Here is a 13,014-nt window from a genome sequence, read left to right as displayed (position 1 = left end):
CTATTGATTATTTTAATAACTATCATCCTGCAATTGCAATACAATAGTGAGCAAAATAGACATAATGGCACCTAATGTAAGAAATGCACATTAATCAAGTAATTGCAAAAATAAAATTCAACCAAGAGAAAGCGCTAAGGGAGTTTTCAATAGGAAAATTGGACCTAGTCAGAACGGTTTTCCTGAGGGAGCGATGCTTGATCTGAGAACTCAAAGATAAGTATAGGCAGAAGGGAATGAAAGAATTTCCTGGAAAGAGGAACAAGCATACTATAATGTACTCTAAATAAAGTCTCTCTCCAGCCCAACGAGCTCTGGAGCAAAGATTGCTTGTAAGAGAAGTTCTGCATTGGGGGAAATGGTGAGGCTCTTTTATCACCTCCTTGCTTGTCATCAGCTGGCAGCAGCCCCCAAGAACAGTGTGGCCTGCCTAGAAAACTGAAGCAGCCCCTAAAAATGTTAACAGCCAGAGACTCTCAATCATCCGCTTCCCTGGGAGCTGGACAGGGGGTCCTTTCCTGAGGAGGGATCTGAGAAGTGCTTCTCCATGTCTACCACAAGCTCCAATAATACACAATACCAGAGAGCAGGAATAATATCTTAATAGCATAATAAATTTCTGTATAAATAAGAAGGCTTAAACCACTTTAAAAAATCCACTTTGGTGCTAAGTGGCAAGAACTCAAGACTGAACCCAGATCTATAAAATGCCCAAGCCCATCCTTTTTCCGCCATTCAAATTCAGTATTTATCATCTGAGCAACTTCTTGGTGCCAAGCTCCACAAGACACCAGTGGCATCATAGTGAACAAAACAGACAAAAAGCAAGAGCTATGGAGCTAAACATCTAGTCCTTCAAGATACTAAAATAACTTGCAGATATGTGTGAAGAACCACCATTGGCTAAAAGGCATTATATATTCCAGTTTTCATGGAGGGGGAAATGTGATAAGGTAAGCTTGACATTTTTTCATCACTTCCTCTCCTTACATTCCTTCAAATTTTTTCTTTAAAAAAATGAGGCTAGAGGAGGGCTTTTGGGCAGAATCTCCTGCTTTGGGTCAGGCAAGAGATGACTTCACCTCTTGCTTTGCTAACCATTTCCTCTGGCCCCTAAGACTTTCCATCACAAGGAGTTATTTGTCTTTGCTGGGTGGCTGCACTCAATAGGCAGTCTAAAGGTGTAGTAATAATAGGAATATTCGGTGGTGGAGGGCGCCAACAATAAGCTGTTGCAGAACAGGCTCTATTGCCAACATGCTTGCCTGATGTCTTCAGGTTCCAGCTGTGCTACGACGTGAACAGGCACAGACTGGTTACCTCAACTATCTGTGATTTGCTCCTTATAAAATGATGGAAATGAGCGAGATCAGAGATTTTTTTTCTTACCACTAGCCACATCATCTAGAAAGCTTTTATAAAATACTGTATTGGGCCCCACTCCAAATCAATAAAATCAAAACCTTCAGAGGTGGGTTGTAGGCATAACATATTTTTAAAAGTCTCCAGCTTTTGCTCTGAGTAGTCAAGGCTGAGAATTATTAGATGACATAAGCAGTTGCATGATAGTCCTTTTTAATGCTAACAATTTAGAATTCCATGAACAGCACAACTACCCCTTGTACTATTTTTCATTTATCAAGATAAATGTATTGAGTGCATATTATGAATCTAACAGCGTGCCAAAGAGGGAAGACATAAAGGGAATCTTTTCCAGGTCACTGTGATACCTTACAGTCCAGAAGAAACTTATGAATATCTATTAGTGTACTGGGTGAACCCTATGATGCACATTTTTTCACTGGATTGTATTAGATAAGATGCTGGAGGTCCTTACTTCTAGATATGCACTTTATATAATTGCTCTGCTGCCCAAAGACAGGAGAGAGAGCAGATTCCTTCTTCATATCTTTGCACATTGATTTTTTTAACTAAATTAATCATTGACTTTTCTGCTGCATTTTGATCAGTGATAGATTTACCTCCTTTGTTCACAATAATGTGAAAAGTTTAACCCCAAACCCTGCTTTGAACTGGCAGGTATTTAGAGGTCATCTTATCCAATTTTCCCATATAACATATTAGTTTTATGATTTGTCCAAGGTCATACTTATGGCTCATTATTATGATCTACAGAACTCAGGTGTTCTGATTCTCAGTTCAGTGATCATTCAATTAGAGCTACTGTTCAGAACTTTGAAACAGGTAATATATCTTTTGCTTAACTATTAGAGGTGTGGAATGGTGAGTTCTGTTTGCCTGATGAAAACCATGATTTCAACTCTGTTGTAATCATAATAAATGTAAGATAATTCAATATGTTTGAAAAGCCACTTCTTTGCAGACATTCATTTGTCCTTGATTATTCAGTCCCTACAATTTAAATAGAGTAACATTTTAAATCAAGAAGGAAATATTACAGAGAATTGTATTTCCCCATGGGTTTCTTTGTTATGTATTTTATCTCACTAAATTGGTAATAAAAATTCTACCTTGAGTTCAAGTCAAGATGGCAGAGTAGGTAAATGCTATGCTTGCCTCCTCTCACAACCACATCAAAATTACAACTAAACTAGCAATCATTGGGAGTCACATGAAGTCTAGCTGAACAGAAGTCCTACAACTGAGGACACACAGAAGAGGCCACTTCAAGACTGATAAGAAGGGTGGAGATAAGAGACGGGCCAGTCAGACATCCTCGAACAGAAGTCCTACAACTGAGGACACACATAAGAGGCCACTTCGAGACTGATAAGAAGGGAGATAAGAGACGGGCTAGTCAGACATCCTAGTGTGGTGGTGGAGAATCAGGAGAAATATCTCAGCTGCAGAGATTCCCCACCAGAAGAGCGAGGGGACCTGGTCCCACATTGGGATCCCAAACCCAATGTTCCAGTGCCAGGAAGAGAAGTCCTGACAACTTTTGGCTGTGAGAATCAGCAGAGATTTTGTTCGAATGTGATGGAGGTCCTCTGGAGTTGCAAACATTCCTCTTAAGAAGTCAGGGCATATATTTACTCACAGACTCACTCACTCTGGGCTCCAGTGCTGGGGCAGTGGCTTGGGAGGCACCAGGAACATACAGGGAGGAACTGAGCTGTCTAGCTTTGGGGTGAGGGCTGGAGGGGCAGCTTTCTCCCAGTCAGAGGTACCTAGAAGCCATTGTTCATTTGTTGAGCCCTCCCCTGCCCAGCTTTTAGACACAGGCAGCCACTATATCTGAGTCTCCATCAACCTAACACTGGTTGCCCTTCTCAGGTGATTCCCTGAGACCCTGGACCTCCAAAATGCCGGCCCACCCAAGCTGCTTCCATTAGATTTTCCATACAAATGGCCCATCTTGGCTCACGCTGCAGACTTTCTTAAAATCTCTCAAAGATTCACAAAACCTAAACAAGCAACTTCAGGCCTTGGTGTGCCCTGTACCTATTGCTGAGCAGCCCCAAGCCCAGAACCAGCAGCAGTCAGCCTTGGTTTGCAGCCTGGCTTTTTGAGGTACCTCCAAGCCCAGCGTGGGTGATGACCATCTGCGGATAGCTTGGTGGCCCATGCCAGGTGGCTTCACTCAGGGCACAGGCAGCAATGTAATTTATCCTGTGGCAGGGCACCTGCCAGGAGTCCCCGACCTGCATGCCTGGTGGCTAGCTTTGGTCTGAGCTAGAGCACCACCTAGGGTCACATCCAAGGAATGACACATTTAAAGGGCAGACTGGGCAGGCACCAGAGCCCTTCTAAAACAAATTCTGCTCTATAGGGTCAACCCATATGCAGTGGCTCCTTCCCTGGTTATGGCCAGTCCTCATAATCAGCCCAAGGGTCAATCTCTCCCACTAATGTGCAAACATAAACCAAGGCTCAACTACAACAGGAGGGCACACACAACTTATACAAGGGACATACCTGGAGCACACAGTGTCACTGGGCCCTACAGCAAACCTACTACATAAGGCCATTCTACTAAGACCAGGAGACATAGCAGCCCTACCGAATACACAGAAACAAATATGGGGAGGCAAAAAAAAAATGGGGAGACAAAGAAACATGTCTCAAATGAAATAACAGAATAAAGCTCCAGAAAATAACACAACAAAATGAAGACAAGCAACCTACCAGATATACAATTCAGAACTCTGGTTATAAAGATGCTCAAGGAACTTAGGGGAAAAGTAGATGAACTCAGTGAGAACTTTAACAAAGAAAGAGAAAACATAAAAATAGAGATAGGAAACATAAAAAGAACCAGTGAGAAATGAAGACTACAATAAGAAATGAAGAATACCTTAGGAGGTTAGGTAAAGATTAGATTAGATGAAGCAGAGAATCAAGTTAGCAATTTAGAAGATATGGAAGCAGAAAACACCCAATCAGAACAGTAACAAAAAAAAATACAAAAAAATGAGGATAGTTTAAGGGGCCTCTGGGACAACACCAACTGTACCAACATTTGCATCATAGGAGTGCCAGAAGAAAAAGAGAGTGCAAGGAATTGAAAACCGATTTCAAAAAATAATGACAGAGAACTTCCCTAACTTGGCAAAGGAAATAGGCACGCAAACTTCTGAAGCACAGAGTCCCAAACAAGATGAACCCAAAGAGGCCCACATCATAATTAAAATGCCAAAGTTTAAAGACAAAAAGAGGATCTTAAAAGCAGCAGGGGAATAGTAGTTAGTAACCTCTAAGAGAGCTTCCATAAGACTGTCAGCTGATTTCTCAATAAAAACTTTGCAGGCCAGAAGGGTTTGGCATAGAATATTCAAAGTGATGAAAAGCAAGGACCTACAACCAAGACTATTCTACCAGTGAAGCTATCATTTAGAATTGAAAGACAGTCTACGGCCATGCCACCCTGAACAAGCCCGATCCCGTCTGATCTCAGAAGCTAAGCAAGGTCAGGCCTGGTTAGCACTTGGATGGGAGACCACCTAGGAAGATCAGGTGCTGCAGGCATTAAAATAAAAAATAAGGGAATTGTAAGCTGACAAGGTCCTTGCAATCTGTGAGGGTTGCCTCACCAAATAGATTAGATAGATAGATAGATAGATAGATAGATAGATAGATAGATAGATAGATAGATAGATAGATAGATGAATGATAGAAAGAATTGAAGAACACATAAAGAGCTTCCCAGACAAGAAAAAGCTAAAGGAGTTCAACACCACCAAGCCAGTATGACAAGAAATGTTGGAGAGACTTCTTTAAGAAGAAGAAAAAAGAAAAGATCAAATATATAATTGGCAATAACTACATATCCATCAACAATTATTTTTAAATGTAAATAGATTAAACGCTCCAATCAAAAGATAGGGTGGCTGAAAAGATAAGAAAACAAGACCCTTATATATACTGACTATAAGAGACACACTTCAGATTGAAAGTCATACACAGACTGAAAGCAAAGAGATAAAAAAAAGATGTTTCATGAAAATGGAAAGAAACAAACGAACAAAAAACTGAGGACAGCAATACTTATACCAGACAAAATAGACTTTAAAATAAAGGCTATAACCTGAGACAAAGGAGGACCCAGCAATCCCACTTTTGGGTATTTATCCAAAGAAACCCAAAACACCACCTCAAAGGGACATGTGAAGTTATATGTTCATTGCAGCATTATTTATAATAGTCAAGATATGGAGCCTATCTGGGTATCCATCAATGGATGAATGGATGAAGAATAGGTAGTGTATATATACAGTGGGATATACTCAGCCATAAAAAAGAATGAAATCGTGCCATCTACAACAACATGATTGGACCTAGAGGGTATTATGCTGAGTGGAGTAAGTCAGACAAAGAAAGACAAATGCCATGTTATTTCACTTATAAGTGGAATCTAAAGAAGAAAATATGCACACAAAACAGAAACTCATAGATGTAGAGAACATTTTGATGGTTGCCAGATTGGGGAAGAGGTGTGGGTGCAAAGGGGGAAGGGATTAAGTATAAAAGGTGGTTATAAAACAGTCATGGAAATGTAAATTATAGCATAAGGAATATAGTTAAAAATATTGTAATAACTATATATGGTGTCATATGGGTACTAGATTTATTAGGATGATCACTTTGTAAGTTATATAATGTCTAATCACTATTTTGTACACCTGAAACTAATATACCATATTCCAACTATAATTAAAATTGCTAAATATTAATAAAAAAGACTATCTATTCTACCTTTTTATGCAGATATATAATGAAAAATAACTAGATATTAGTCCTAGCCACCAAAATAAATTTTATAAATTTGCAGTTTTTTGTAATGTCTTTTTTCAGCTTTACTGAGATATAATTGACATATTACATTGTAAAAAGAAGATGCACAATGCATTGATTTGATACACTTATATATTGCGAAATGATAACCACTCTTTCATAAGTTAACACCTCCATCACCTCACATAATTGCCATTTCTTTTTTTGTGGTGAGAACATTTAAGATCCACTCTTAGCAATGCTGAAGTGTTATTAACCATAGTCACCATGCTGTACTTATATCCCCAGGGCTTATTTATTTTATAACTGGCTATTTGTACCATTTGACCACCTTCACCCACTTACATTACTGAAAAGATAAAATTATAAAAATGGAGAATAGAATAGTTGTTACCAGAGTTTAAGAAAGGGATGGGGGTAGGAAAGAAGCCTTTGTGGCCATAAAACAGCAACATGAGATCCTTCTGATGGAAATATTCTGTATTGTAATTGTATCAATGTAATATTCTGGTTGTGGTGTTAGAGTATAATTTTGCAAGATATTACCAGTGAGGGAAACTGGGTAAAGTATACATGGATTATCCTGTATTATTTCTTAAAACTGAATTGAATCTAAAATTATCTAAAAATTAAAATATATTAAGAAAAATTCTTCTACGCAAACAAAAATTAAAAAGAAAACTGATATTTGCACATTCTTGAGTTATCTACAAAACTTCTCAAATCCCTAGTAAAATTCCAGTAAGACATCTGCAGCCATTGGAAACTAAGGTGAAATGCATTAGGACTAAGAAAAGTTAGATGGATGGGGCAAGTAGGGGATGAAGATGGAGGCAATGGTTCCAAGTAAAAGCATAGACCAGATAACCTTATTGACATAACCAATGAACTCTAACAAAGAGAAGGAGGCCAGTATGGAACTCAGCGACCCAGCCCAGAATCTGCAACCTTGACACATGCAAAAACAATATTGGTTTTCTTTTGAAGCAATTTCTTTTAAAATCACAAGAATAAATGATTCTGTTAACCCAAAAAGGCACAAAATAAATTTATATGAGTTCTCGATCAGATTTAGCATTAGTGTTTGTGAAAGTCAAGCATATGTATGGAAACAAATTTTGTAACTATTGCCATTTTTGTTTGTCTTATCTGAGTTTATGTTGCTAAAAGCACTTAGAGGGCGGCATGTAAAATTCAATTTTACTGATATGTCTAAAAGAATTTAAGTAGTTAAGTTTGCAATTTTTAAATTTTTTTAGATAGTTGGCTTATAAAATTTTAGTTTTTATTAATTATATAAGCAGATGTTTAGAGAAATAATTTAATATATTTATAAGTTAAATACATTGAGTATCAAAACAAACACAGAATCAAAATCTCTTTGGATGTTTAAGATTTCAGCAATATGGTTGAGCCAGGACTGACACTCCTACCTGCTGAGGAATCAATTCTTTCTGGGTGCCTTCCTTCAGGACTGAGGGTCTCATACAAAATTACTAATTTATATTTCTCCAAGTATTTGCAAATAAAAGTCGGTAGAACGAATTATTTTACTTTAGACACATGATGCAGCTGAGCACATTCTGAACTAGCACTTACAAATACAATAGCTGGGAAAGGTATCATCACCATGAATGGGCCTGCTAAGACAAGTATACATTTGTTTTCCCCTAACTGTTGGTGGGATCAAAATTTACCCCTATGATAAAATGTGAAAAAGGAAACAATCAGCTTGATTTGGATAGTGCCCAATTGAATTACAGTCTCATGTATTGTTAATCTGACATGATAATTTTGGAGAAGGCAGGGAGCACCTACGCTGGTAATTTGGAGTAAGTTCATCGTGTACAATTGTACATTAGTCTAGACAACTTCTAGGATTATACACTGCACAAACTGCAGAAACACAGAGAGAGAACCTCAGCTATAGGTTGGAGGTAAGAATAAATGGATCCAGAAAAAAAGTTGTTAAAAAAAAAAAAAGTGTGAACCTGAATAAAGTAAGTAAGACTGTATTCTCATAAGTCCAATTATCAACTGATTGATTGATAATCAATCAATTGATTATCACACTCGTCTAAGAATTAAATGTATTTGGAAAAAAACCCTGAATGTTTGATGGAATGAGACAAAGATGAAATTACTGTGAATTTGTGTACATTTTAACTCTTAAATTGGAAGCATTACCTATTTCATGGTGGGGGTTTTTCTGCAAGCAGTATTCCAAAAGTAAAATGGTTTGAAGCCCTCAATCTCATTCTCTAAATTTGTATTCTCTGGCAAAAGCCAGCAAAAAGTACATGAAGCAAATCCGGTGGAACCTGGAGGGGAAGCTTTCTGTCTCCTAGCAGCCTTGTGAGTGTCAGGAGGTAGGTCCTAGCTTATTTACCTTCCATTATGAGACAGTTACAGATGTATCACAGCTCTTCTCAATCACTTAGTTATGATCTTACTAACTTTCTAGCAGCAGGGGTAATATCTCACTATTTGAGAAAGAGAGGAAATGTGTTAGTGATTAAATGACTTAAACAATCTGTCACTTTTCATGTTCGTAAACCTGAGCACATTTATGAAGGACAAGGAAGTAGATTCCTTAACATATTTGATATAAAGCTAATGAGAGTTGAGGAAAGAGTAATTTTAGAGTACCTCAGATTCCTTCCTGATTTACATTTACTCTGATAAAGCAAATAAAAAGGAAACCTATTTAAAAGATAGGTCCCATATTTGCTATTGAACAAATAAGGGAAATGAGAAGTCATATACAGTCTTATATTCAGATCTCTATCTCTCTCTAATTCTCTCTCTCTCTCTCTCTCTCTCTCTCTCTCTCTCTCTCTCTCACACACCATTTAAAGTGTTAGGAGTGAGGAAACTATCATTTTTAATGAGGAGGAAATTGCTGGACCCAGACTGCTCAAATTCTAGTTCTGCTATTTTATTTGCTGCCTGTGTGGCCATGGGCATGTTACATAGGCGATATGATTCTCAGTTTCCTTTTCCATAAACCGAGGGTAATAGTACTGACCTCTTAGGATTAAAATTATTTTTAAAATGCTTAGAGCATTGAATCAAAAAGAATAAAATACCTAGGAATAAATTTAACCAAGGAGGTAAAAAGATCTGTACTCAGAAAACTATAACAGAGTGAAGAAAGAATTTGAAGATACAAATAAATGGAAGGATATACTGTGTTCATGGACAGGAAGAAATAACTTCATTAAAATGTCCAGACTACCCAAAGCACTCTAGAGATTCAATGTAACCCCTAACAAAATACTGCCGCGACCTGCACTTCTGGAGGGTTAATACACCTGAGAGGGGGCAATGGAAGGATTGAGAAAAACGCAGAGATAGTATATACAAAAGCTGGGGCCGGGTGGGACACTGTACTTTGCTCAGATACAGTGACCCCGAGCCAAGCTCAGTGCATTTATCATATACTTTTGAAGGTCAAGGAGAGAGTGGGAGTCTTCTCAGGACTGGGAACTTGCTGGCAACAATAATTTCCCAAGGCCTATCTGTAGCTGGTTATCTATGCTAAACTAGAAGCAGCTGTCTACTAACTGTTTTGCTTCTCTGCCCTTGGCGGATTGCAACACAGCCAAGCATGGCTTTGCCAATGCTTCGATCAGGTCAGGCTCAGATCTGGCTCTCTACAAAATACCAATAGCATTTTTAACAAAACTAGAACAAATAATCCTAAAATTCGTATGAAACTACGAAAGACCCCAAATAACCACAGCAATCTTGAGAAAGAAGAACAAAGTTGGAGGTATCATGCTAGCTGATATCAAACTATGCTACAATGTTACAGTAATCAAAACAGCATAGTACTGGCATAGAACAAGGCACGTAGAGCAATGGAACAAAATCGGGAGACTAGAAATAAACCCATGCCTATGTTGTCAATTAATCTATAACCAAGAAAAAAAGAATATATAACGGAGTAAAGAAAGTCTGGAAAACTGTAAAGATACACATGCAAAAAAAAATGAAACTAGGCCACCTTCTTATACCATATACAAGAATAAGACCTGAAACCATAAAGCTCCTAGAAGAAAACATAGGCAGTAAATTATTGGTCCTTGCTCTTACTAATATATATATTTTTTTGCATTTGTCTACTCCAGCAAGGGAAACAAAAGAAAAAAATAAACAAATATGACTACATAAAACTAAAACATTTTTGCACAGCAAAGGAAACTACCAACAAAACTAAAAGACAACCTACTGAATGGAAGAATATATTTGCTAATGATACATCCAATAAAGATTTAATATCCAAAATATATAAGGAGCCCATACAATTAAACACCAAAAAATAATCAAAAATGGGCAGAGAACCTAAATGGACATTTCCCCAAAGAGGACATACAGATGACCAATAGATATATGAAAAGATGTTCAACCTCACTAATCACCGGAAAAAAGCTATATTGAGATATTACCTCATACCTGTCAGATTGTCTATCATCGATAAATCAATAAGTAACAGGTGTTGACAAGCAAGTAAAGAAAAGGGAACACTTGTATACTGTTGGTGAGATTGTAACTGGTGCAACAACTATGGCAAAAAGTATGGAGGTTCCTCAAAAAATTAAAAATAGAACTACTATATGACCCAGCAATTCCATTTCCAGACATTTATCCAAAAATACCCAAAACACTAATTCAAAAAGACATATGCACCCCTATGTTCATTACAGCCTATTTACAATAGCAAAGATATGGAAGCAACCTAAGTGTTCATCAATAGACAAATGGATAAAGAAGTGGTGGTACATATAAACAGTGGAATATTACCTGGCCATAAAAAAGAATAAACTGTTGTCATTTGTGACAAAATGGATCGACCTAGATTGTATTATGCTAAGTGAAATAAGTTAGATAGAGAAAGACAAATACTATATGATTTCACATATATGTGAAATCTAAAAGCCAAAATAATGGAACAAATAAAACTGAAACAAACTCATAGAAACAGAGAACAAATTGATGGTTGTCAGATGGGTTGGGGGTTGGAAGGGCTGGGTTAAGAAGAAGAAGGGATTAAAAAGTACAATTTGCCAGTTATAAAAACCAGTTACAGGGATATAAAGTACAGCATAGGGAATTTACTCAATAATATTATAATATTACCTTGTATGGTGTCAGACGGGTATTAGACTTATGGATGATCACTTTTTAAGTTATATAAAGGTCTAATTACCATGCTGTACACCCGAAACTAATATAATATTGTATGTCAACTGTAATTGAAAAATTTTTAAAAATTAAAAATACTTAGAATGGTGTTTGGCACATAAAAGCATGCAATAAGTGGTAACAATTTTGATTAATCAAAGGTGGCTTCAAAATTAACTTTGTTAGGCAAGTCAGCCTTTGTGCTAATTTACCATTAATTTGTGACCATCAGATAGATTATTTATTTGCCCTGTTTTTGGTGCTACTTTTCTACTTCTCTTCAGTGGGATGAATTGAGGCAAGAAGGAGGACTGGATCTTCTCTTTCTATTATAAATGAGCAGAGAATCTCCTCTCCTTCCCTGATGCAGAACATCCTGATGGTGTGAAGTCAAAGGAAAACAATTTTCTACTCTTATACTCTTTGTAAACCAGAGTTCCCTACAAATCTGCTAACTTTGCTGCAACATCTTTAACCAAATTGATTAAAAAATATTGCTCTGTGAGCATAATTTCTCTATTTGTTTCTTCCACAATTGAACTCTGTTGGTTAACAGCTGAAAGAATGAGACCTGTGGGTTATGTCCACTTTGTATTTGAAGGACATCCTACAAACAGCAGCAGCCAGGGTAATAATTTTAAATCTTATTTCAATGAACACATCATAGAATCTCAGGGGTCTAAATTAAGCTGACTGTTAGTTTGAATAAGAAAAAAATACAAAAGCATTGATCATATACACTACTTCCGTTGTATCTCCTTATGTTACTATCATTTTTCACCCAGTTTGTGGTCAGTGCATCTCTTGAAACACAAAATCTTCACTATGTTAATTGCAGAGCCTGTGACATGAAAGCCAATGTAGGAAAAAAGATCAAAATAATATTGCAAAGTGTCACGCTGCAGAAGATGTTAATTAGTGTAAAAGTGAACCTCGAGAGTCTGATTGTAAGAGAAGATGCTTGGTTTTTTTTAAGTCGACTAAAATCATCATATTTTTATATTCACCTACATGTGACAGAATTCCTGATGAATCTCTCTTACTCATCTCTACTTATTGCTTAGTTGTTATTTTTAAAGATCCAGGTTATTTTGAGATGCAAATCTTAGGCATTTCCTTAGATTTCATCGGTGCTGGCAGCCTCCGCTATGCTGGCTCAAGTCTGAAACTGCCATCCTAGACAAAGTTTGCTGGGTCTTCTCAGTCCTCTGTGGCCAGTCAATCACTTGTCCTGGGAATGCCAAGCCTTGTACCCTTGACTGTGCACAGCCAGGCCAACCTGCTGCATGACTAGAGTTTCTGTATCATTCTACTTCAAAATTTGGATGAAACACCCCATCACAGAAGGGGACTTGACCTTCTGAGCTTCTATAGAAAAAGCCAAATTATGTATCCCAGAACATGAGGGAGTTACCTCCCAGAAAGGTAAACTTTAACTAAGGGGAAGCAAAAATTAAGAGAGCTCGGCAAGTAAATTCTCTCTCCTTCTTCCCTCCCATAGATGCTCAAAGTCATAATCTGATTCTCCTTGCCTGTGTCCATCTATGTCCTTGCTAAGAAGTTGCTATGTGCAGCCTGCTATGAAGTGGTAGCTAGCACGGGTGCATTCCT

At 37.5% G+C, this 13,014-nt stretch overlaps 1 pseudogene; it reads left to right on the top strand.

The window, feature by feature from the left end:
* The first annotated feature begins 4,831 nt into the window (after positions 1–4,831).
* LOC112474878 lies at positions 4,832–4,950 on the top strand (annotated as a pseudogene).
* The last annotated feature ends 8,064 nt before the right edge of the window (positions 4,951–13,014 follow it).

Source organism: Pteropus alecto, unplaced genomic scaffold (genome assembly GCF_000325575.1).
Source record: "Pteropus alecto unplaced genomic scaffold, ASM32557v1 scaffold7, whole genome shotgun sequence".
Lineage (NCBI taxonomy): Eukaryota > Metazoa > Chordata > Mammalia > Chiroptera > Pteropodidae > Pteropus > Pteropus alecto.
The sequence above is the reverse complement of the archived record's forward strand: the minus strand, read 5'-3'. Positions and strand labels throughout refer to the sequence as shown.